Genomic DNA, 23706 nt, shown 5'->3' on the forward strand with positions numbered 1-23706 from the left:
GCAAAAAGACACACACGGTATATACTCACTCATATAGACATACAAAGTAAATTTTGAACACAAGTTATGTCAGGATTTCATAATGCCCTACACAACTGGACTCAGGCATTTTTAAGAGGTGATTGCTAGCAGTTTTAGATCTTCCCTGCTTCTAACATATTGCCTTCTTTGTATTTAGCAATGCCTGCAGTCTGTTTATGTTTTATTAATTATACTTTATTCACTTTGTATACCACTTGTAGCTCCCTCTTCCCCTCCCAATCTCTCTCCCTCCCTCTTTGCCACCTGTGCCCCTTCCCCAGTCCACTGATAGGGGATGTCCTCCTCCCCTTCCTTCTGATCCTAGTCTATCAAGTCTCAACAGGGTTGGCTGCATTGTCTTCCTCTGTGGCCTGGTAAGGCTGCACACTGGGAGGTGATCAAAGAGCAGGCCAATCAGTTCATATCAGAGACAGTCACTGTTCCCATTACTAGGGAACCCACTTGGACACTGAACTACCATGGGCTACATCTGTGTAGGTTATCTCTATAAATGGCTTTTGGTTGGAGTATCATGTTATCTGTATTTTAAATCTCTTGACTTACCGAGCCTTTATCAGTAAGACTCTAAGAGCCCACCTCTGTATATTTCATATGAAATCACATTTCCTTATAATCTTGTCCTCACTGTTCCTCATTGGTTTAATTTTCTACAGCTTATGTCTGTTAGCATGAAGTGTATAATGCTGCATTTCTTTATTAGGCATTATATGTCTCTCTCCTCTACATGGGAAATACATGGAAAATGAATTGATGCCTATATTGTTCATTGATGTTATATCCCCAGAGCCTGTAAGTGTGATTAGAACTTAATAAAATTTCATAAATATTCTTGGAGTTAATGGGAAAATTTTGTAATGAGTACCTGGAGGTATCAATAAGGGGTCTTGCTGAATTTAGAAGGTGGAAAGCTCTGACTGTGGTGGTTCTCAGGTATCGCTGGATTTATTATCATCTCTTCAGGTAAGAGAGGAGAGCTCTTTCCTTTGTAATTCAAGGGCTTTTATTAAAACTGTTTGGAGTTGCTGCAAAACCACCGGGCCCATCTCCCACATACTTCTCATACTTAGCTTTGTCTTTCCAGTCTTATGCCAATTGCCCTAGATTCTGGCCTCATCAACTCCCAGCTTCATTATCACAGTCACTTCCTAACTGGCTCTCCTATCTGCCTCTCGCCTCTAGTCTACCATGCGCAGCCCTACTTAACTCATCTTCATAAAGGATATTCCAGTTTTGTCAGGCCCCTGCTGATGTCCAACTTCATAACATCTTAAACCGTTTTATGATCTATCATTTCTGCTGTGACTACTAGGAGTGAATTCTCATTAAATCTCTTTCTTTTAATACAGGTGGATTCTTTCTGCTAATCCCTAAATACATCTGATATTTTTCATTATCTAAGCATTATTTCAGTCTTGTGCCCAGATATTTTATTTTAGTTTGTTCTCTCATCCAAGTATTCCTAACATTTAACTGAACATACCAAATTGAAATATGTGAAAATGTCATTCCATGAGGCTACCACATTCACAGATGTATCATGTTACTCAAAGCTCATGTAGAGGAATGATCAGAAAAAATTTTCCTTTTCAATCAGCCTATTTGCTAAGCACTGCCATCTATTTTCTCAACCCTGAAAAATTTTTCAATACCACCGTTTGTATTCCATGAAAATGTAGAGAATGAGAAATAGGCAAACCTTCAACTTCATCAGAATTTATATTGGTATTTGGTTGGTACTGATATGAAAATATTCCAGATTTCTTCCTAAATGAATCCTAGAATTTATTTTCATTACATGAAGAATATACTAAAACTTTATATGCAGTGCCCTCCCTTGAACGTGACTGAGAGCAACTAGTTGGTTTCTAGTAAGATTACTGAGGATCTTTAAAGGAAAACAGAATGTTACCAGATTCAAAGTTCTACTACAAGATAATTATAATATACTATTTCACACTATATTGAGGAATCTGCTCTGTTTAAGAGATTTTTAACATTTCTGAGTGGTGGTTTTGCATGCCTTTAATCCTAGCACTTGGGAGGCAAAGGCAGGTAGACTTCTCTGAGTCCAAGGTCAGCCTGGTCTACAGATTTAGTTACAGGACAGGACAGGACAGAGAAACCTGTCTCAAAACAAACAAACAAACAAATAAACAAAAACACAAAAATGAGTAAAAATTTTGTTTTTGAAATACAGATTGTAAGAAATGTGTTTTGAATGTTTGTTTTGCTTGAAAAGGTTTTTATTTTTTTAAATAAATTTTTATTTTTTACATTAATTATGTTTTATTCACTTTGTATTCCAGCTGTAGCCCCCTCCCTTATTCCCTCTCAATCCCAGCCTCCCTCCCTCATCTCCTCCCATGCCCCTCTCCAAGTTCACTGGTAGGGGAGGTCCTCCTCCTCTTCCATATGACCTTAGCTTATCAGGTCTCATCAAGGACTGGCTGCATTGTCCTCCTCTATGGCCTGGCAAGGCTGTTCCTCCCTGGGGGTTGGGAGGAGTGGTCAAAGAACCAGCCACTGAGTTCATGTCAGAGACAGTCCCTGCTCCCCTTACTAGGACACCCACTTGGAGACTGAGATGCCTATGGGCTACATCTGAGCAGGGGTTTTAGGTTATATTGATGCATGGTCCTTGGTTGGAGAATCAGTATCAGAAAAGACTCCTGGGCACAGATATTTTGATTCTGTTGCTGAAGATTTTTAAATATTGCTTTTTTTATTTTACATGTATTTGTATTTTGTCTGCAGGAGTGTCTGTGTTTTACATACATGTAATGCCCTTAGAAGATGAAATAGGTATCCAATACCCTGGATGCTGTTAACGAAAACCCTGGTCCCTGGTTTGAAACCTATGTTAAGAATCCATGAAAGTTTAAAATGTGGGCCTGAGACTTATCATATGGTTCAGCATATGGTACATGTAAGTGTTCTCAAACATGAGAATCTAACTCCCGACCCCCAGAACCCAGATAAAGGGAGAAGGGGAGAAACAGCTCCACAAATGTGTGCCCTGACACCATGATATGCTCTGACACACATGTTCTCACACATACATCAGACATGTAAATAGCAATAATTAATTACATTAATTTTAGAATAAAACAAATGTGGCCTGCATCTAACTCTCAATTTAAGACTCTTGAATAGAGTAGTTCTCCCTGTGGCCCTGTCAGTGTCCCGCTACTCTTTAACATGCTTGTCAGACTTGATAAACCAGCCCCAGGCCAGTCACTATAAATCAGTCCTATAATGCTCTCCTCAGACTACCTTGAACTCTTGACAGACCTTTTTTGACATTTGTGAGTGTAAGCATTTTTCCCGCTTTGGCTTTAGAAATTTGCTATTTATTTTATTGGGATAAAATTATGTATAAAAATAATTGTTAAAATTATATGTGATTTTTATATTGTATTCATTGGCCTATCTTACCATATAGGCCAGACTGTCCGCAGACTCAATCTTTCTGGTTTACCCTCCCGAGTGCTAGATTATAGACATGCACCACTATCTGGCCTTTCCTATTTTTAATCTCTTTGATCATAACGTTTTGATAAAAAAATAAATTTGGGTAACGTATTTTTATTTACAAATTCCCTGTTGATTTTGCCGCAATGTTTTATCTGAGAAGCAAGCTAAATCTTAAAATAGATTATTTTTCTTCAGTGTGGCAATGCGTTGGAAAGAATGCTCTCTCATTCTTCTGAAGGTTACATTTTCCCCTCCTACTCTATGACAGATTTTTGATGGAATAAACCTACTTAGTTTCCTATAGGAAGTTTTCATTGAAAAAATAATTTTGTAGAATTTCAGATACTGGTAAGTACCTGCTAGACAGTAGACTGAGTGAAATAAGCTAGGGGTCTCCTGGTAAGTTCTGAGGAATTGAAGAAAAGTTTTTTTTCTTTATTAATTTTATTTTATTCACTTTGTATTCCTATGTGGTTCCCTCCCTCCTCCATCTCAATCCCTCCCTTCCTCCACCCTCTGCATGCATGCTCCTTCCCAAGTCCACTGATAGGGGAGGTCTTCTTTTCCTTCCTTTTGATCCTAGTCAATTAGGTCTCATCAGAAATAGCTGCATTGTCTTCTTCTGTGGCCTGGTAATGCTGCTTCCCCCTCAGGGGGAGGTAATTAAAGAGCAGGCCAATCAGTTCATGTCAGAGACAGTCCCTGTTCTTATTATAATGGAACCCACTTGGATACTGAACTGCCATAGGCTACATCTGTGCAGGGGTCTTAGGTTATCTCCATGCATACTCCTTGGTTGCAGTATCAGTCTCAGGAAAGACCCCTGTGATCAGATTTTTTGGTTCTGTTGCTCTCCTTGTGGAGCTCCTGTCCTCTCCAGATCTTACTATTTCCCAGTGCTTTCATAAGATTCCCTGCACTCTGCCCAAAAGTTGCCCATAAGTCCCAGCATCTGCATTGATAGTCTGCAGGGCAGAGCCTTTCAGAGGTCCTCTGTGTCAGGCTCTTGATTTGTTTCCTCTTTTCTCCTTCTTCTGATGTCCATCCTCTTTGCCTTTCTGGATAGGAATTAAGCAGTTTATCAAGAGTCCTCCCTCTTGATTAGTTTCTTTAGGTGTACAGATTTTAGTAGGTTTATCCTATATTATATGTCTATATGAGTGAGTGTATTCCATGTGCATCTTTTTTCTTCTGGGATAGCTCACTCAGGATGATCTTTTCCAGATCCTACCATTTACCTGCAAAATTCATGGTTTCCTTGTTTTTTATTGCTGAGTAATATTCCATTCTGTAGATGTACCACAAATCGTGCATTCATTCCTCCACTGAGGGACTAAAGAAGTTAAACAGCAAAAAAATCAGTAATCCAATTAAAAAATGGAGTACAGAGCTAAACAGAGAATTCTCAATAGAGTAATATCGAATGGCAGAGAAACACTTAAAGAAATGCTCAACCTCATTAGCCATCAAGGAAATGCAATTCAAAACGACCCTAAAATTTCACCTTATACCCATCAGAATGGCTAAGATCTGGGCACAGGGTCTTTTCTGAGACTGACATTCCACCAAGGACCATGTATGGATATAACCTAGAACCTCTGCTCAGATGTAGCCTTTGGTAGCTCAGTAACCAATTGGTTTCCCAAAGTGAGGGGAACAAGGACTATTTCTAACAGGAACTCAATGACTGGCTCTTTGGTCTCCCCACCCCCGAAGGGAGGAGCAGTCCTGTTAGGCCACAGAGGAGGGCTTTGCAGCCAGTCCTGAAGATAACTGATAAAACAGGATCAGATGAATGGGGAGGAGGTCCCCCCTATCAGTGGACTTGGAAAGGGGCACGGTGGAGATGAGGGAGGGAGGGAGGGAGGGATCGGGACATGGCTAGGATACAGAGTTAATAAAATGTAACTGATAAAAAAAATAAAAATAAAAATAAAAGAAAGTATTACTAGGAGAAGCATTTGAAGCAAAGTGTAGTAATGAGGGCTATATCGTGTTTCCTTAAATACACTTGCTTTTTATCGAAACTGGTTAAAGGGATGCATTCTCATATATTAAAATGTTCTAAAGTTATACAATACAATAAAATTTAAATTTCCCCTCTATTAACAATTTGGTTGTAGTTGTAATTTGGCCTATCCCTCCAGAATAGAGGAGCTTTCTTTCCCTCATATCAACCTTCCCTAGCATATCAAGTCACATTAGGAATGAGCATCCCCTGAGGCCAGGCAAGGGAGCCCCGTCAGGAGGAAGTGATCCAAAAGCAGGCAATAGATTCCATTTTAGAAACACCCCACCTCTCCTCCACTTGCCAGGGGACCCCAATGGCAACATGTGTGCAGGGGGCTTAGGTCCAGACTGTGCATGCTTCTTAGTTGAGGTATCAGTTTCTGAAATCCTCCATGGGACTGGGCTAGGTGTCTGTGTTGGTTGGTCTTTTTGTGAGGTTCCTGTTCTTTCCAGTTCCTTCCATCTTTCCCCAAACTCTTCCAAAGGACCCCTGAAGCTCTGCTCCTTGCTTGGCAGCAAGTCCCAGCATCTGACTCCATTAGCTACTAGCTGGAAAGTCCCAGAGGACAGTCAAGTTAAACTCCTGTCTGCAAGCAGAGCAGAGAATCATTATTAGTGTCTGGAGACTGTCTCTCTACTGTGGGGTGGGTCTCAGGTTGGGCCAATTATTGGTTGGACTTTCCCTCAAACTTTGTTCCCTCCATATCCCTGCAAGTGTAGGCAGGGTAAATTTTAGATCAAAGGTTTTTGCCTGTGGGTTGTTGTTCGCCTCCTTCCCTAGTCCTAGGCTAGGAGGTGGTCCAGGAGGTAGTCACTTCAGTATTCTTGTCATGCACTTTTAGTTGTCTCAGCTAGAGCCACACCCACATCCTCCCAGGGACACACCGGGTTGCAGGCCTCCAGCTTGACAAAGATATGTCCTCTCTCAGTTTCTGTTCTTGTTCCCAGCCCTCTCACCTCCTACCCTCTTCACCCCATATCTGATTGCCACCCTTGTTTCCCTCCGCATCCCATCTCCTGTCCAGTTCTCCCTCATCATCTACTTCTGCTGTCTATTTTTTTCCCCTCTGAGCAACATTCCAGCACCCCCTTTGGGTCCTCCTTGTTACTTGACTTCTTTGTGTCTGTGGATTTTTGTTTGGTCATCCTGTGCTATAGGTCTAATAGCCACTTATAAGTGAGTACATATCATATGTGTCTTTCTGGGTCTGAGTTACCTCACTCAGGATGATCTTTGCTAGTTCCATCCATTTGCCTGCTATTTGTTTAAGATTTACTTTTTATTGTTAATTAATGTGCATGTCTGTATGTTTGTATGCTGGTATGCGCACTGAAGTGCAAGTATGCTCAGAGGCCAGATGTGTAGGATTCCCTAGACCTGGAGTTGCCTGTTGCTATGAACTGCCTGACGTGAGTGTTACACAAAGGACTACGTTTATTTGTAAGACCAATAAGAACTCTTAGCTGCTGAGCCATCTCTCCAGCCCCAGTTATTATTTTGTTTCTTTTTTTTAAATGAAAATGTTGATGAATTACTAGACTTTTGGTTTACACTGTTGTTTGAGATTCTTTTTCCGGCCATTGATTAGCAACTAAAAATTAGGCTTGAGCCTGCTGTTATACCAACTTCTTTATTTCCTGAGCATTTTAATTTACATTTCATTCCATACATTTTATTACTTTTATAAAGGTTATTGTATCAGTCAGACTTTCCTTTTCAGTGATAAATGCTTTGGTAAACCAATTTAAAGGGAGGAATTTATTTAATTGCAGAATTTTCAGCCCATGTCTCTTTACTCAATTTTTCTGGGATAAAGTAGTGAGGCTATGTGATACACACTACTGACCTCACAGTAACAAAGCAAGAATAGGAGAGGACAGAGAGAGGGAGGGGAGGAGGGAGAGGAGAAAGGGAGGGGAGAGAGGGAGGGGAGAAAGGGAGAGAGAGAGAAGCAAAAAGAGAGAGAATGTATAAGTATCTTATTTTGATTCTTGCTCACTCTTGAATCTCCATTCTGTGAGATGGTGCTACTTACATTCAGATGAGCTCTCTCTATCCTCAGCTAAACCTTTTAGACATAATGTCACAGGTATGTCCACCAAAGTGCTTTTCTAATGTCCCAGTCTCTTATATGCTCAATCATTTTGAAAATAAAGATTAACTACAAGTCTACTCATTCCCAAGGTGATATTCAAACATTTCTTCTTAAATCAAAACATGCAACCCTATTCTTCAAGGCTATGTATGTTTCATAATGAAGAGTGCATTCAGTCTATTGTCAATAGTCCCTCTAGCTTAGCCACAGGACTTCCTCCTTAAGTCCTACTTTAAAGTCTAATCTGAGATGCAAGACATGTTCTTGGCTCTCAAGACCCTGCCAAAAAAATGAAGAAACAAAAGAGAAAAAGAAAAACTCCATATTTACAATGTACGATATTATCCAGCAGAATGAGAAAAGAGGAGCCACTGTTTTCCAACCCACCCCAGCACGTCAATTAGCACCAGGGCTGTGCTCATCCTCTTCCCCCTGTGGCTTCAGGAGTAAGTGACCAAAAAGCAGGCAACAGAATTCATGTCAGAAACAGACCCTGTTCCAGTTACTAGGGAACCCACATGAAGACCATCAGACACATATGTGTAAGGGGCTTCCGTCCAGTCCATACATGTTCTTTGGTTGTGGAAAAGCATGTGGGTAAAAAGACCTGAAGTGGACAGCCTTCAAATCTTTATCAGTGGATGTGAACAATCTACATTTAGTGATTTTGACTCATGGTTTTAGGGTTTTTCATTCCTTGGTTCTGCTCTTTCTGGAGAGAATACGGTAGAATATCTTGGTGGAAGTGTTGTAGTCCAAGAATAGTCACGCGAACCACACAGACACTGGTCTCAGCCAGATATGGATTGTTTATTGAATACAACACCCTAGGACTGACCATGGTCAGGGACACAGTGGACTCAGGAACCAAACTGTGACTTTGGTCTGTCCTTACAGCAGACTTTTTGTAGGAAAAACCAGGGCACAAGGCAAGGGGAAGAACAGTATTACATTTTTAGCTGACCTTTCAGCTGATTGGTTCCAAGTGGTGGAAAGCAAAGTGGGGGCTGGTGTCTTTTAGAGTGCTTCCAGGAAATAACCAAATGCATAGATAACAAAGCAAGAGTAATAACATAGCAAGAGTAATAACATTATTGTGTCATTGGAAGATGTGAGGTTAATCTGACCTTTTAGGGTTACTCATTTTCAGCATTACTTGGCAAGTAAGCAGACCCTGAGAACTTGAATTTATGAGACTAGGAACAAAATGGTTCATTGCTACAGTTTAAGCAAAAGGCTGAAGCAGATCTCAGGATTGAAAGAATGTGTGACTGGGGCTACTGTGATCAGAAAGTATGGAGAGGGACTACCTATGACAGCTGCATTTCTACTTCTCTTTATTTATTCTGTGGGAGACCTGTGGCCATTTTGTGATGAGGATTAACTCATCAGTTAATCCTCTTGACATTTTTTTGGTAGACATACACCAATAAATATGGTTTATTGTCTCCTAGGCAATTTTAAATTCAATTGAATTGATGACAAACATTAAACTTAAGAATGAGTACATTAAACATGTTTATAATACAGATGTATGATTATTAAAATATTACATACACATGCGCGCACATGTGTATATGTACACTTTCCAGACCACATGGTCTCACCTTTGGGCTGACTTTCTTGCTGCTTGCCCCTTTTCTCATAAGACAAACATGATACATTCCCAGCATTGCATAGTCTCAGTTTCAGAGAAGGCGTCTACCCATTGTGCTTTTGACCTGCCTTCAGGCACTCTGACTTTGTCATTCCTTGTTTAGCCTTTTAAAAGCAATCTGTTCGAATACTGTTGATAGGTGCCATGACCCTATTCTATGTGTGTCTACAAAACCCAGCCTCACATGGACAACATTAAGGTCTGATACCAGTTCAAACTGTAGCTGACATATTTTGGGTACTGTGAAGTAGGCTCTAAGAACCTCTGAAGATAATGGCTGTGAAACAAATTTTACAGAAACAATTTCCTAACTGTTTATGTGTGATCAGAGTTCTCCTGACACCCTCTCTGTCCAAAGACTATAAGTAACTCATATTTTCATTCAATTGAGACTGATGGATAAAGTCTAGCTACTGTCTGAGCTGCTCTCAAGACGTGTTTCCTACAATGCCAATGAAAAGATCTTATATTGCTTTTTGTTTGCTTATAAAAAGATAAATAAAACTAGATAAATTCACTTAGAGAGAAAATTGGGCTTCTCATTTTATGTTTTCCTTGCATCGTATTAGTTCTTTGAGAATCTGTATTGTGTTTTGACGGTATTCTTTCCACATCCATATCCTCTCATAGACATTCTTCTTCCATACCTGAATATGTATCATCTTTTAAATCCATCAAACCCAGTTTGTGTTGTACTCTTACTCTTGAATATTTATCTTCACTGGAGCATGGTCAGTAACATGAAGGCAGCCATACTCTTAAAGAAAACTTTCCCTTTTCCAGCATCAATCAAACACGAGCAGTTCCTTAGGTCCTTCTGGAACTTTGTTTCCACCCCTCCCCCGATAGAATTTTGTCTGGATTGAGCCTGCAAAGGTCTGGTGCATGGTTACCAAAGCCAATGTGAATTAATGTATGTAACTTCTCTAAGATGCCCAGAAAATACTGTTCATTGTAGTTATCTATCACCGCTTGGCTCTTGCAATCTTTCCATCCCTTCATATGTCATGGTCTCAGAGCCTTGAACTGGAGGGAGACTGTAACAAAAGTTCCCTTCACAACTTTAGTATTCCACAGTCATTTTTTCTCTACACCCGACCAGATGTGGTTCTCTCCGTTCATCCCCAGCATGTTCAAAAAGAATCTGATCTGTTGCAATTTGACATATGAAATAATCAACTGGTCTAATAATAAATCAACAGGAGTCCATTTAATACTGTGTCAATTTAGCAGCAACATAGCAGATTCTCCCTGGGGGCCTCTGGTTCTTGGATCCACTAATGGTGCCAGGTATGTGTTTCAACATTTTTTTAAGGCTTTGAATGTTATTTATTTTTTTTGATGTAAATAAGAATGAAATGTTAATATCTAACATTTAAAAACTTTTTAGAAAAAGTAGTTAGTTATCAATATTTTTTCTTAAATTGTGTAATAAACAATGATTATGTTTTTGCTCAGAAATAAACATTTTATTTTATTGAACATTTGCTTTAAAAAATTGAGTTGTCCTATTTTTTTCACCCCATTTGTGTTCATTTTTTTTCTTTAAATGCTTGATACTTGGTTATGTTTATAACTTTACAAATAGGGGAAATATGAAAACTAATCCCAAATAGCTCAATATTTTATCTTATTATTAACTAATTGTGGTTCACAAATTGAAAGATACTATATATATTTTATAAGTTGTACCTACCTGATTATAAAATTACACATATCAAATTTCTCATGATTTGTCTAACAAGGAAAAAATGAAAAAAAATGTAAAGATTAAATAATATTTAACTATATTTGAAAGCCTAAGGTCAATGCAAATAATGCTTGTTAACCTCTTAGGAAATTCTTCCTTTTCTTCCTAGTCTTCTCAGTATAGAAAACTGTCCAAGTGGGTTCCATAGTAATGGGAACAGGGACTGCTTCTGACATGAACTGATTGGCCTGCTATTTGATCACCTTCCCCTGAGTGGGGAGCAGCTTTACCAGGCCACAGAGGAAGACAATGCAGCCAGCCCTGATGAGACCTGATAGAATAGGATCAGAAGGAAGAAAAAGAAACCCTCCCCTACCAGTGGACTTGGGGAGGGGAGTGTGTGAAGAAAAGAGAGGAAGGGAAGGGTTGGGAGGGGAGGAGGGAGGGAACTAGAGGGGAGATACAAAGTAAATAAATTATAATTAAAAAAAAACATTTTAAGTGTTTCAACTTTAAAACCTTAAATCTGAATGGAAAGAGGTTGGTTACTCTCATGATGTCTATGATAGTGTCACCCCAGTGGGCATGTCTTGCCAGTCATGCTATTGTCGTAGTTCACAAGGTCCACAGCTGCATATGGCTGGTGATTGCTATTCTTCTTTGATGGTGCATAAGCACCTTCCAATATAATAAAAGCTACCTCATAGTGACAAAGCATCCAGTTGAGGAGCGGTTTGATTTCACCACCGAATGAGTCAAGTGTGTGGTGTCTTCAGAAATGCAGTCTTGCTCTCTGCTTCTGGGAAGAGGGCAGCCAAAGCATTGGCAATACCCTATAGTATTTGTTTGTACATGGGACTTAACTTGCCAACAACTCCAAAGGAAGTATCTCATTCCTCACACTGTGCTTTCTGTTATCCTATGCTTTCTGGTAGGGGCATTGCTGCTGCTTCATAAGATGATGTCATTTAGCTCCTTTTATCTGCGTCTATATATGTACTTTAGGAAGTTTCTACAATAGTAGCTTTTCATCTGAGCTTTTCAAAGTGTCTTCATTGTTTGTTATATCTCCATCCCTTCCCTTCCGAAGCTATTTTATCATTTTAACTTTATGTTAGATTTTCTGATCAAACTGAAAGTTTTATTTTATGATTTTTAAAACTCTGTTTTTGCTTCCAGTTCATACAATAAACCTGGTTAAACAAGCACAACCTGAGCTTTTCCACCATTACATTTTGCTTCCTGGTTAATATTCTGTTATATTCAAGCTTCTCCATGGGACACAGAATAAAAGGCATACATTGTATTCCATAGAATGTAAGCCATATAGCTCTTGTGCCACTTTTCAATACAGTTCTTGTATCCATCTGTCAACTCATCTTCAAATCCTTCCCTCTCTATTTCCAATTAGAATTTTGGTCTTCTGAGCTCCCCTAAGAATCACCCAGTAAATTTTCTTAATAGTAATATGGTTACTCTTAATAGTAATATGGTTAATTTTCTTAATAGTAATATTTCTATCCAAGAGCCTCTAAATTCCTCCCACAAACTCTTTCCAAAGGCTTCAGAACTACGCTGCTATTTTTTTTTTAAGGAGTGATTTTATCTCACTTCTATGCTATCATGTTTATATTAGCTTGAATTTCATTGCTGTGACAAATACATGAGCAAAACAACTAAAAGGGAGGGATATTTATTTTGGCTCACAATATCAGTGGTTTGGAACAAAATGCTATGCCTCTATTCATTGGTACACATATGGGTCTATAGTAAATAAAATATCATTCTGTCATAATTATATAGAAGATGCTACTGACTTCATGGTAGACAAGAAGCAGAAAATTTTGCTTTCACCATCAGTTAATCCTTTTCAGAAGTACCCACAGATACAACCAGAAATATGTTTCACTAAATGTCTATGAACTTCTGAGAAAAATTAAGCTCAGAATCATGGCTGATTACAACAGTGGCAGATTATTTATAACTTAATGAGGAGATCTATCTGCTAAAGTGCCACCAGTAACAGATAAGAACAATTATATATATGTAGCTTCAGGGGTAAGACACTTTCAGAAATCCTGCATTACTTCATCTTTGTGAAGATTATTATATATATATGCCAATTAGAGAGCAGGTGGTCTGATGATATCTACCAATTTCTATCTAATGTGACTCCAGTCATTTATTAAGGTTAATTTATAGTTTGTACAGAGAATTTTTCCTGTGCTGCAAATCTGTCTAAACAATTGTCGAGCTATATTTTAGGTAATTGGACTGGAGAATTCGATACTACGATGGAGCAGCTGAGAGTGGCCATTGTCACAGTAAATTCTACCAGAGTGGATGCAGGACTAGCCACAGGATTATCATCATGGATTGCTGCAACCATGAATCATCTGAAGGAATGGGCGGGCATGGGAGCGTTAGCAGGCCTTCTGGTGTTGGTCTCCTTGGTTTGCCTGTGGTATATATGCAAGATTAGAGTCTCACAACAGTGTAATGCAGCCATGATCATTCAGGCCTTTACAGCCATTGAAGCAGGACATTCTCCCCAAGCATGGATGGATACCATAAAAAGCTAAAATGTTACGCTCAGGATGCGAGGCTAAGCACTGCACTCAGGGTCAGCTGCTTTGGACCCAGAGAAGAGCATGTCTGATTGCATGCGGGTTGATGCCCCAGGTCCCGCCTCTGAGAAAAAGGTATCGGTCGGGTCTGATGCTCTTTGGGTGGATGACACCTAAATGAACATCGGTACAAAGTCCCAATTTATTTCTAATATCAGAGATCAGACCTCTATTCTTGCCTGATGCATCTAAAACAAAAAGGGGGAACTGTAGAGAGCTGCGGAATGCTATGCCTTAAAGATGGAGCTGGTTTCTGCCTTCCACCTTCCCGATGGTGAGTGCTCTCTGTCACGAACAATTCCACATTTGGCTAAGGCTGAGGATCTGGCTTGCTTCCATGTATGTGGACCTATCTGCATTGCCCACGTGGCATGCTGGGGTTGGCTACCCAGAGGCTATTTAAGCTGTGGGCTGGCTTTCCCCAGGGTCCGAGGATTGTTCAAGGTTCCTGAATAAACTGCATTGAAAAAAAAAAAGTTACAATCTCTTGCATGGGCTGCTTCAGTGGTATTTTGGAGTCCATTAAAAGGGACTTAAAACTGCACAGCAAGAAGGCACCACCAAATATTTCATTGAAGTTCCCTTATCTAGATTTTCACAGGAAAGGGGGGAAAATGCCTCATTTAGTATTTTCTTTTGTTATTGCTCGCTTTAAGTAAATGATGACTCCATTTTCAAAATACAAACATCATCAGTACAGTATAGACATGGCGCTGAACATATATGATAAAACAATGAATTTGAAAAGCAGACCAGATAGATCATTGCAATAGAAAGGCAGAAGAAAGTCTTCCCTTTGAAAAGTCAGATATTCATCCATTTAAAAAGTTTTTTATGCAAATTGTCTTATTCTTAAGAGAAACAAGGCTAGAGATTGAACTCTGAGAAAATTGGTCAGACCAACTGGCCAGACTAACTGGTCAATTAGACAGTACTGGTTAAATAATGACCACTGTGTGCCTGGCGATTACACCTTGCAAGTAAGTCTCCTGTGCACTTCACTCTCCTAGAGGAGGGAGAAAATACTCCCTGTGGGTAGAGGCATCAATGAAGGACATATACAAGGCTCAAATATAAAGCCTTTGATATTAATCCTATGACCTTTCCTTAATCCAACAGGGTGACATTACTTCCCCTTAGTTGGAAGGTATAGGAAAATGACATTAGTTTGATATTTTGAATGCAATAATTCACAACAGATTAAGGATTGCTGATGTAATAAGTCTTCTTTCTGAATATGGACTGAAAAGGAAGCATTGAATTATGAGCTACTGAGCTACACAGAAATGCATTTTGTGATGTGAAATGTCACTAGTTCTTGGAAATGGACTATTCACATGTCAAACATTCTCTAGTTCGGTGTCTCTAACCGTCACCAGATTCTATTGCTGAGAGGAAACAGGGTCTCACAGCTGCAGAAGCCACTTCAAGGGTTTGCCTTCATTTGCAAATTTATATTCATTATTGTTACTTCTATGAATATTCACAACATGACTTGTTCAATTTCAAATAATATGTGTTATTCATATAACAAATTATGTTTTCTGAGTGGTAAATCCCATGGAATTTGATTCAGCTATAAAGAAAACTGCAACTATGATATTTATAGGAAAGTTGAAACTGGAAATCATATGAAGTGGAATAAGCTAGGCTCAGAAAGACTATAAGATACTTTCACTCGTGAAGATATATATTGTATGTGTCAGTAAATGAAAACCTGAACCATGAAAAGGGAACAATATCTAGAGAAGAAGTTAAAAAGTAGGGGGAGAAAAGGGAGAGAGGGTGGGACTGGGAGAAGAAAAGGGAGGGGGTTGCAGTGGGGTTACAAAGTGAAAAAATTGTAATAAATAAATATATAAATAAAATTAAATTTAAAAATTAAAATATAAAAAATAATAAAATAAAATTATTGCAAAATAGGAAAAAATAAATAAACATGATTTTTCAAGTGAAGATAGACAAAGGGATATACTGGAGACACACTGTGACCTACTAGACTTCCATAATGAAATCTTTTCTATGCTTTGTTCATTGCTGTTGTTGTTGTGTTGTAATGCCAGGTTCACAGGACCCTCAGAGACCATCAGGAGATGACTTGATGCAATATCAAGAGAGCTTTATTACCAAAGAGATCGAACTTGGGACCCAAGTCTCACTGACGCAGCAGTAGAGAAGTGGGACCTTGAACCCTGAGTAAGCAGGTTTTTAAAGGGAAAGTCTGTGATCAGGGGGTTTCCACGACAGCAAACAGGGGACATGTGTTTCTATGACAGCAAACGGAGGAAGGCATATGCCTTGACATTACAGGATTAGGTAAAAGTTAGAGGGGTGAGGTGACCTTTTCTGATCACAATTTCCTAAGGCATATGACTCTCTGAGGCACAATTGCCTAAGACATATGATCACAATGGCTATTCTTTTAAACTATACCTGAAACATTGGGGAGAATTTTCCCACCCTATTCCCAACGGATTCTCATTGATTATTGGCACAGAGATTGTCTCTATTTTCTATGAAGTATTTATTCTGTTATATTTCCTGGAGGCTGTTGCTAGGAGAGTTAACTTTGTTATCTGCCAGGTACACATTTTGTGATATTTCCTAGTACCTGAATTCAGCTCCCAGTCAAAATGGATCTTTATTTCAAAATGGAGTTATACTCAGGCTAACTATACCCAGGCTAACTTAAACTCTTCATTGTGTGTATGTTATTTGGGGGAAGGTTGCAAGAGTGAAGGGTGAAAATGAAGGGACAGGGAGATGAGCAGGACTGAGGTGCATGATGTGAAACTCACAAAGAATCAATGCAGGGGGAGGGAGGAAGGGAGGGATTGGGATGGGAGGAGTGAGGGAACCACAGGGGATACAAAGTGAATATAGTGTAATTAATAAAGAATTAAAAAATAAAAAAAATTAAAATTTAAAGTCTAGATAGAGTCCATCTACCAAAATAAAGTCAAGATCAGGTAGAAAGATCGAATAGTCCTATATCCCCCAAAGAAATAGAAGTAGTCATCAATAGTCTCCCATCCAAAAAAAAGCCTGGGCCAGATGGATTCAGTGCAGAATTCTACCAGACCTTCAAACAAGTGCTAACGCCAATTCTCTCCAAAATATTCCACAAAATACAAACAAAAGGAACATTACCAAACTCATTCTATGAAGCCACAGTCACCTTGATACCTAAACCACATAAAGACCCAGCCAAAAATGAGAACTTCAGACCTATTTCTCTAATGAACATTGATGCAAAAACACTCAATAAAATACTTGCAAACTGAATCCAAGAACACAAGAACACAAGAGGTCAAATTGTCACTATGATAGTATACCTGAGCGACCTCAAAAATTCAACCAGAGAACTCCTTCAGCTGATAAACACCTTCAGCAAAGTGGCAGGATAAAAAATTAACTCAAAAAAAAAAAAATCAGAGGCTCTCCTGTATACCAAAGACAAAAGGGCCGAGAGAGAAATCAGGGAAACAACACCTTTCACAATAGCCATAGACTAATAACATAAAGTACCTTGGGGTGACATTAACCAAGCAAGTGAAAGACCTGTTTGAAAAAAACTTTAAGTCTCTGAAGAAAGAAATTGAAGAAGATATCAGAAGATGGAAAGATCTCCTGTGCTTATGGATTGGTAGGATTAACATTGTCAAAATGACCATTCCACCAAAAGCAATCTACAGATTCAACGCAATTCAAATCAAAATACCAACCCAGTTCTTTACAGACTTTGAAAGAAAGATTCTCAGCTTCATATGGAGATCAAAAAACCCAGAATTTCCAAAACGATCCTGTACAACAACAGGTCATCTGGAGGTATCTTCATCTCCAATCTCAAGCTGTACTATAGAGCAATAGTAATAAAAACTGCATGGTATTGGTATAGAAACAGAAAGGAGGATCAATGGAACCGAATAGAAAACCCAGAAATAAACCAACATACCTATGAATACTTGATTTTTTTACAAAGAAGCCAAAACCATTCAATGGAAAAAAGACAGCATCTTCAACAAATGGTGTTGGTCCTACTGGTTGTCTACATGCAGAAAAATGAAATAGATCCGTATTTATCACCCTGCACAAAACTAAAGTCCAAGTGGATCAAAGACCTCAACATAAAACCAGATACTCTAAATCGGTTAGAAGAAAAAGTGGGGAAGAGCCTAGAACTCATTGGCACAGGGGACAACTTCCTGAACAGAACTCCAACAGCACAGGCTCTAAGAGCAACAATTAAAAGAATCTAAAAAAAATCAATAAAAGGTTAAAAAATAAAGTGACATGAAAGTAGAAGTATATTGTGATGAGTATTGGTTGACAATTTGACTGTCTGAAATTAAAACACAAAAATGGCTAGACACAAATGTGAGGGATTTTTTAATTAACTGAATCACTTGAAGTGGGAAGATCTACTTCTAATGCAGATCTTTGAGATGGGAAGATATTCCTTTAATCCAGATCTTTTGTGATGGGAAGACCCAACCACTGGAAGTCTATATAAATGACATGCAGGAAGCAAAATCTATCTCTTTGCCAGCTTTCTCTTGCTCTCCATAGCAAACACAGTCTTTCACTGGAATTAGAACCTACTTTGTGATCTCAGGGTATACCAAAGACCAGCTGAGATACCCAGCCTTGTTGACTGAGTTATTTCTGGCTTCTAGGACTTTCTCTACATCAGCAGTCTTTGGTGGATTCATTGGATCACACTTGTAAGTCATTCTAATAAATCCCCAAATATATACAGAGAGAGAGAAAGAAATAGAGGGAGAGAGAGAGAGAGAGAATCATTTAATAAATTCTGTTACTCTAGAGAACTCTCACTGAAACAAGTGTATACTAGGAAGACACATTCAAATACAGAACATTGACAAGAGAAAAGGAGTGGACAGAGGATAAATAAGGACAGACTATCATAATTCATATACATGAGAGTAATGAAACCCAGTACTTGGTAGACAAACTTAAGAAAATATACTATATTAAATTTCTACAAGGCATTTCAGGGTTTACTACAACTTTTGTTTAATACATTTGTGCTTTCTCAGCAGTCCTAAATTATTCATATTATGGTTGGAACTCATTCTCAAATAATAGGTGTACATCTAACCAACTGTTATAAAATTCAAGGCTTAGTTAATTAAGAGTTTTATTAATACTAAACATCACTACATTTATTCTTATATGGAAACAAAGGAATGTTTAACAACACCTGTAAAAGCCAATCAATCTGGATTTGAGTTTTCTCATGTAAACTGCTCAGATATTGGCACTGAATCTTTAGGCACACCAGTTTCTAATATACTGAGTACACTGGGGAAGAGTTGGAAGCAGGTTCTTATTTCTTTAACCTGTTCTCGTTGTCCCACTTTTTGGAAAAACCCTGAATCGGGCTGACTTTCATGTCCAGCGTCCACTTGGTTTGTATGGCTACAGTCTCCATCGCAGATATGTGTGATGGGTCCTATAACATGTTGCTTCTCCCAAGTCAGAAGAAGAGCAGAGAAGATAATGAAGAATTTGGCCATGCCCACAGCTGCTTCTATTAACTTCAGTTCCTCCCTCAAAGTTCCTGCCTTGAATTCCTCTGCTCTGGATCCCAAAAGCTTGAGACAGATTTGGCACTTTTAAACATTTGCTACATAATAATTTCAGTGAGAATTTAGCAGTGTTTTTAAATTTATAGTATTATTATTTTTTAATTAATTAATTTAGTTGATGTACCTTTGATCACATTCATGTGTCCGTGCTACTGTGTGTGCAGGGATGTGCAAAGGCAGAAATCCACTTGAGTGTCTTTCTCAATGGCTCTCAGAGTTAGTGTTTGAGAACCTGTTTCTCCATCAGCTGTAGCTAACTGATGCAGTTATCCCAGCCAGCCAACAAGCCTCAGATAAAGGTTCCAGGGGCATCCTGCTGTGCACAGCTTTTCATGTGCATGCTCAGGATTTGAATTCAGGTCCTCATGCTTACGCTATAAGCACTTTGCAAACAGAGCTTGTCCCTGGCCCTTAACATAGTACTTCTATTATTTTAATGCTTTATAGTGGAAATTAGAAATTTGGCTTTGTAGGGCTAATTAAACCACTTGCACAAAATGCAAATGGGCAGGACCTAGGATTCTGAACCTAGATGCCAGAAATCGCTCCAACCAGACACAGTAGATACATCTGGATCCAATGTTGATATGGGAGATAGAGACAGACAATCCACAGAAATGCACCTACCTACTAGCCTGAATGACACAGCGGCAAACAAGAGTCCCTGTCACAAACAAGCAGAAAGTGAGAACTGACACCCATAAATGTGCGCTCACCTCCAGACATCAGACTGTATTGAAATTAATTTTTAAAGTCTCCATTAGGATCCTTTTAAAATTCACTATTCGCAGATGATATGATAGTATACATGAGTGACCCCAAAAATTCAACCAGAGAACTCGTTTAGCTGATAAACACTTTAACAAAATGGCTGGATAAAAAATCAACTCAAAAAAATCAGAAGCCCTCCTGTATACCAAAGACAAAAGGGCCGAGAAAAAAATTAGGGAAACAACACCTTTCACAATAGCCACTAATAACATAAAGTACCTTGGGGTGACATTAACCAAACAAGTGAAAGACCTGTTTGAGAAAAACTTCAAGTCTCTGAAGAAAAAAATTGAAGAAGATATCAGAAGATGGAAAGATCTCCCGTGCTCATGGATTGGTAGGATTAACATTGTGAAAATGGCCATCCTGCCAAAAGCAATCTACAGATTCAATGCAAATCCCATCAAAATACCAACTCAACTCTTTTCAGATCTTGAAAAAAAGATTCTCAGCTTCATATGGAGAAACAAAAAACCTAGAATCTCCAAAACAACCCTGTACAACAACAGATCATCTGGAGGTATCTCCATTCCCGATCTCAAGCTGTACTACAGAGCAATAGTAATAAAAACTGCATGGTATTGGCATAGAAACAGAAAGGAGGATCAATGGAACCGAATAGAAGACCCAGAAATAAACCCACGTACCTATGAATACTCAGTTTTTGACAAAGCAGCCAAAACCATTCAATGGAAAAAAGATAGCATCTTCAACAGATGGTGCTGGTCTAATTGGATGTCTACATGCAAAAAAATGAAAATAGATCCACATTTTATCACCCTGCACAAAACTAAAGTCCAAGTGGATCAAAGACCTCAACATAAAAACAGATACGCTAAATCTGTTAGAAGAAAAAGTGGGGAACATCCTAGAACTCATTGGCACAGGAGACAACTTCCTGAACAGAACTCCAACAGCACAGACTTTAAGAGCAACAATCAATAAATGGGACCTCATGAAACTGAAAAGCTTCTGTAAAGCAAAGGACACCGTTATCAAAACAAAACGACTGCCTACAGATTGGGAAAGAATCTTCACCAACCCTTTATCTGACAGAGGGCTAATATCCAGTGTATATAAAGAACAAGTTATTCTTTCACTAAGATGTTCTGTTGTCCTTCTCACCACCTCAGATATAACCCATAGGCTCAGTCTCCAAATAGGGTCCCTAGTAAGTGGAGTAGGGATTTTCTCTGGCATGAACTCAGTGGCTGGCTCTCTGATCACCTTGGGGGTGCAGCCTTGCCAGGCCAGAGAGGAAGACAATGCAACCAGTTCTGATGAGACCTGATAGGCTAGGGTCAGATGGAAGGGGAGGAGGACCTCCCCTATTGGTGGACCAGGATAGCAACATAGGGGAAGAAGAAGGAGGGAGGGTCTGATAGATAGGAGATGAGGGGCGGGGCTACAGCCAGGATATAAATTGATTAAATTATAATAAATGATAATAATAAAAAAGGAAAAAAATCCCTGTTTAAAAAAAAGTTGTGTGGTATGAATACTCAGTTTTTGACAAAGCAGCCAAAACCATTCAATGGGAAAAAGATAGCATCTTCAACAGATGGTACTGGTCTAATTGGATGTCTACATGCAAAAAAATGAAAATAGATCCACATTTATCACCCTGCACAAAACTAAAGTCCAAGTGGTTCAAAGACCTCAACATAAAAACAGATACGCTAAATCTGTTAGAAGAAAAAGTGGGGAACAGCCTAGAACTCATTGGCACAGGAGACAACTTCCTGGTACATTTGGTACATCACTTTTAGAAATGGTTAAATGCTGAGAATAATTTTGGATAATACAAAGTATTGGATAATGGGAATGTTTTGACTTTCACGAACTTCTGAGCACATTAAACATTATATGTAAATGTTTGACAGAGAGAAATGTGTATATTACTATACGCAACAGATTCTCCATGATAGAGATTTATATGAGTAAATAAATCTGTGAAATGGTAAGTGGAAAAATCACAGATGACATTTTTAGATTGTTTTTTTTTTACCATATTTCTAATCCATATAACTTTAAAGCTAGAAAGAAAAAGATAAAATTGATTCCAGCTATTATAATATACATAAGCAGAGAGATCATTGTCTTTCAAAGAGATTTTTGTCTCAACATAAAATAGCTACATCATCAAAGCCAGAGAAAAGAAAAGCACTCTGTCCTATATCCTACCATACTCTGTGGATTTGTTGTTTTTAGTGGTAGGTTGGCTTCTGTTTTGTTTTTTTTTCCCACATATCATATCCAAATTCTATCATCCTCACAATAAATTTCTAAGTCAAGGCCTAGTACTGTTTTGTAAGTTAGAAACTCGATTCATGGAGATAACCTAGAACCCCTGTACAGATGTAGTCCATGGCAGCTCAGTCTCCAAGTGGGTTCCCTAGAAAGGGGAGCAGGCCCTTTCTGAACTGAGATTCATAGCCAAACTTTGGGCAGAGTGCAGGAAATCTTACTAAAGAAGTGGGAGATAGTAAGACCTGGAGAGGACAGATCCAAAAAGTCTGGGCACAGGGGTATTTTCTGAGACTGATACTCCAGCCAAGGACCACTCACAGAGATGACCTAGAACCCCTTCATGGGGGTAGCCTATGGCAGTTCAATGTTCAAATGGCTTCCATAGTAATGGGAACAGGGACTGTTTCTGACATGAACTGATTGGCCCGATCTTTGATCACCTCCCCATGAGGGGGGGAAAAGCATTACCAGGCCATAGAAAAAGACAATGCAGTCACTCATGATGAGACCTGATAGACGAGGATCAGAAGAAAGGGGAAGAGGACCTCCCTTATCAGTAGACTGGGAGAGGGGCAGGGGTGGGGAAGAAGAAGAGTGGGATTGAGAGGGGAGGAGGGAGGAAGGTACAGGGGGATACAAAGTGAATAAACTGTAATTTACAAAAAGGTAAATATTTTTTCTTTTTTTATTATTAATTATACTTTATTTACTTTGTATCCCCCCTCTAGTTCCCTCCCTCCTCCCCTCCCAATCCTTCCCTTCCTTCCCTTTCTCCACATACTCCCCTCCCCAAGTCCACTGGTCTGGGAAGGTTTCTTTTTCTTCCTTCTGATCCTAATCTGTTAGGTCTCATCAGGAGTGGCCTCATTGTCTTCCTCTATGGCCTGGTAAAGCTGCTCCCCCCCTCAGGGGAAGGTGATCAAAGAACAGGCCAATCAGTTCATATCAGAAGCAGTCTCTGTTCCCATTACTATGAAACCCACTTGGACACTAAACTGCCATGGGCTACATCTGTGGAGGGGTTCTAGGTTATCACCATGAATGGTACTTGGTTGGAGTATGAGTCTCAGGAAAGATCCCTGTGTTCAAATTTTCTGGTTCTGTTGCTCTCCTTGTGGAGTTCCTGTCCTCTCCAGATCTTACTATTTCCCACTTCTTCCATAAGATTTTTATTTCCATGCACTCTGCCCAACAGTTGGCCATAAGTCTCAGCATCTGCTTTGACAGTCTGAAGGGCAGAGCCTTTCAGCAGCCCTCTGTGGCAGGTTCCTAACTTGTTTCCTGTTTTCTTCTTCTTCTGGTGTCCATCCTCTTTGCCTTTCTGGATAGGAATTGAGCATTTTAGCAAGAGTCCTCCCTCTTGAATAGTTTCTCTACGTGTACAGATTTTAGTAGGTTTATCCTATGTTATATGTCTATATGAGTGAGTATATACCGTGTGTCTTTCTGCTTCTGGGATAGCTCACTCAGGATGATC

Source organism: Meriones unguiculatus, chromosome 6 (genome assembly GCF_030254825.1).
Source record: "Meriones unguiculatus strain TT.TT164.6M chromosome 6, Bangor_MerUng_6.1, whole genome shotgun sequence".
NCBI lineage: Eukaryota > Metazoa > Chordata > Mammalia > Rodentia > Muridae > Meriones > Meriones unguiculatus.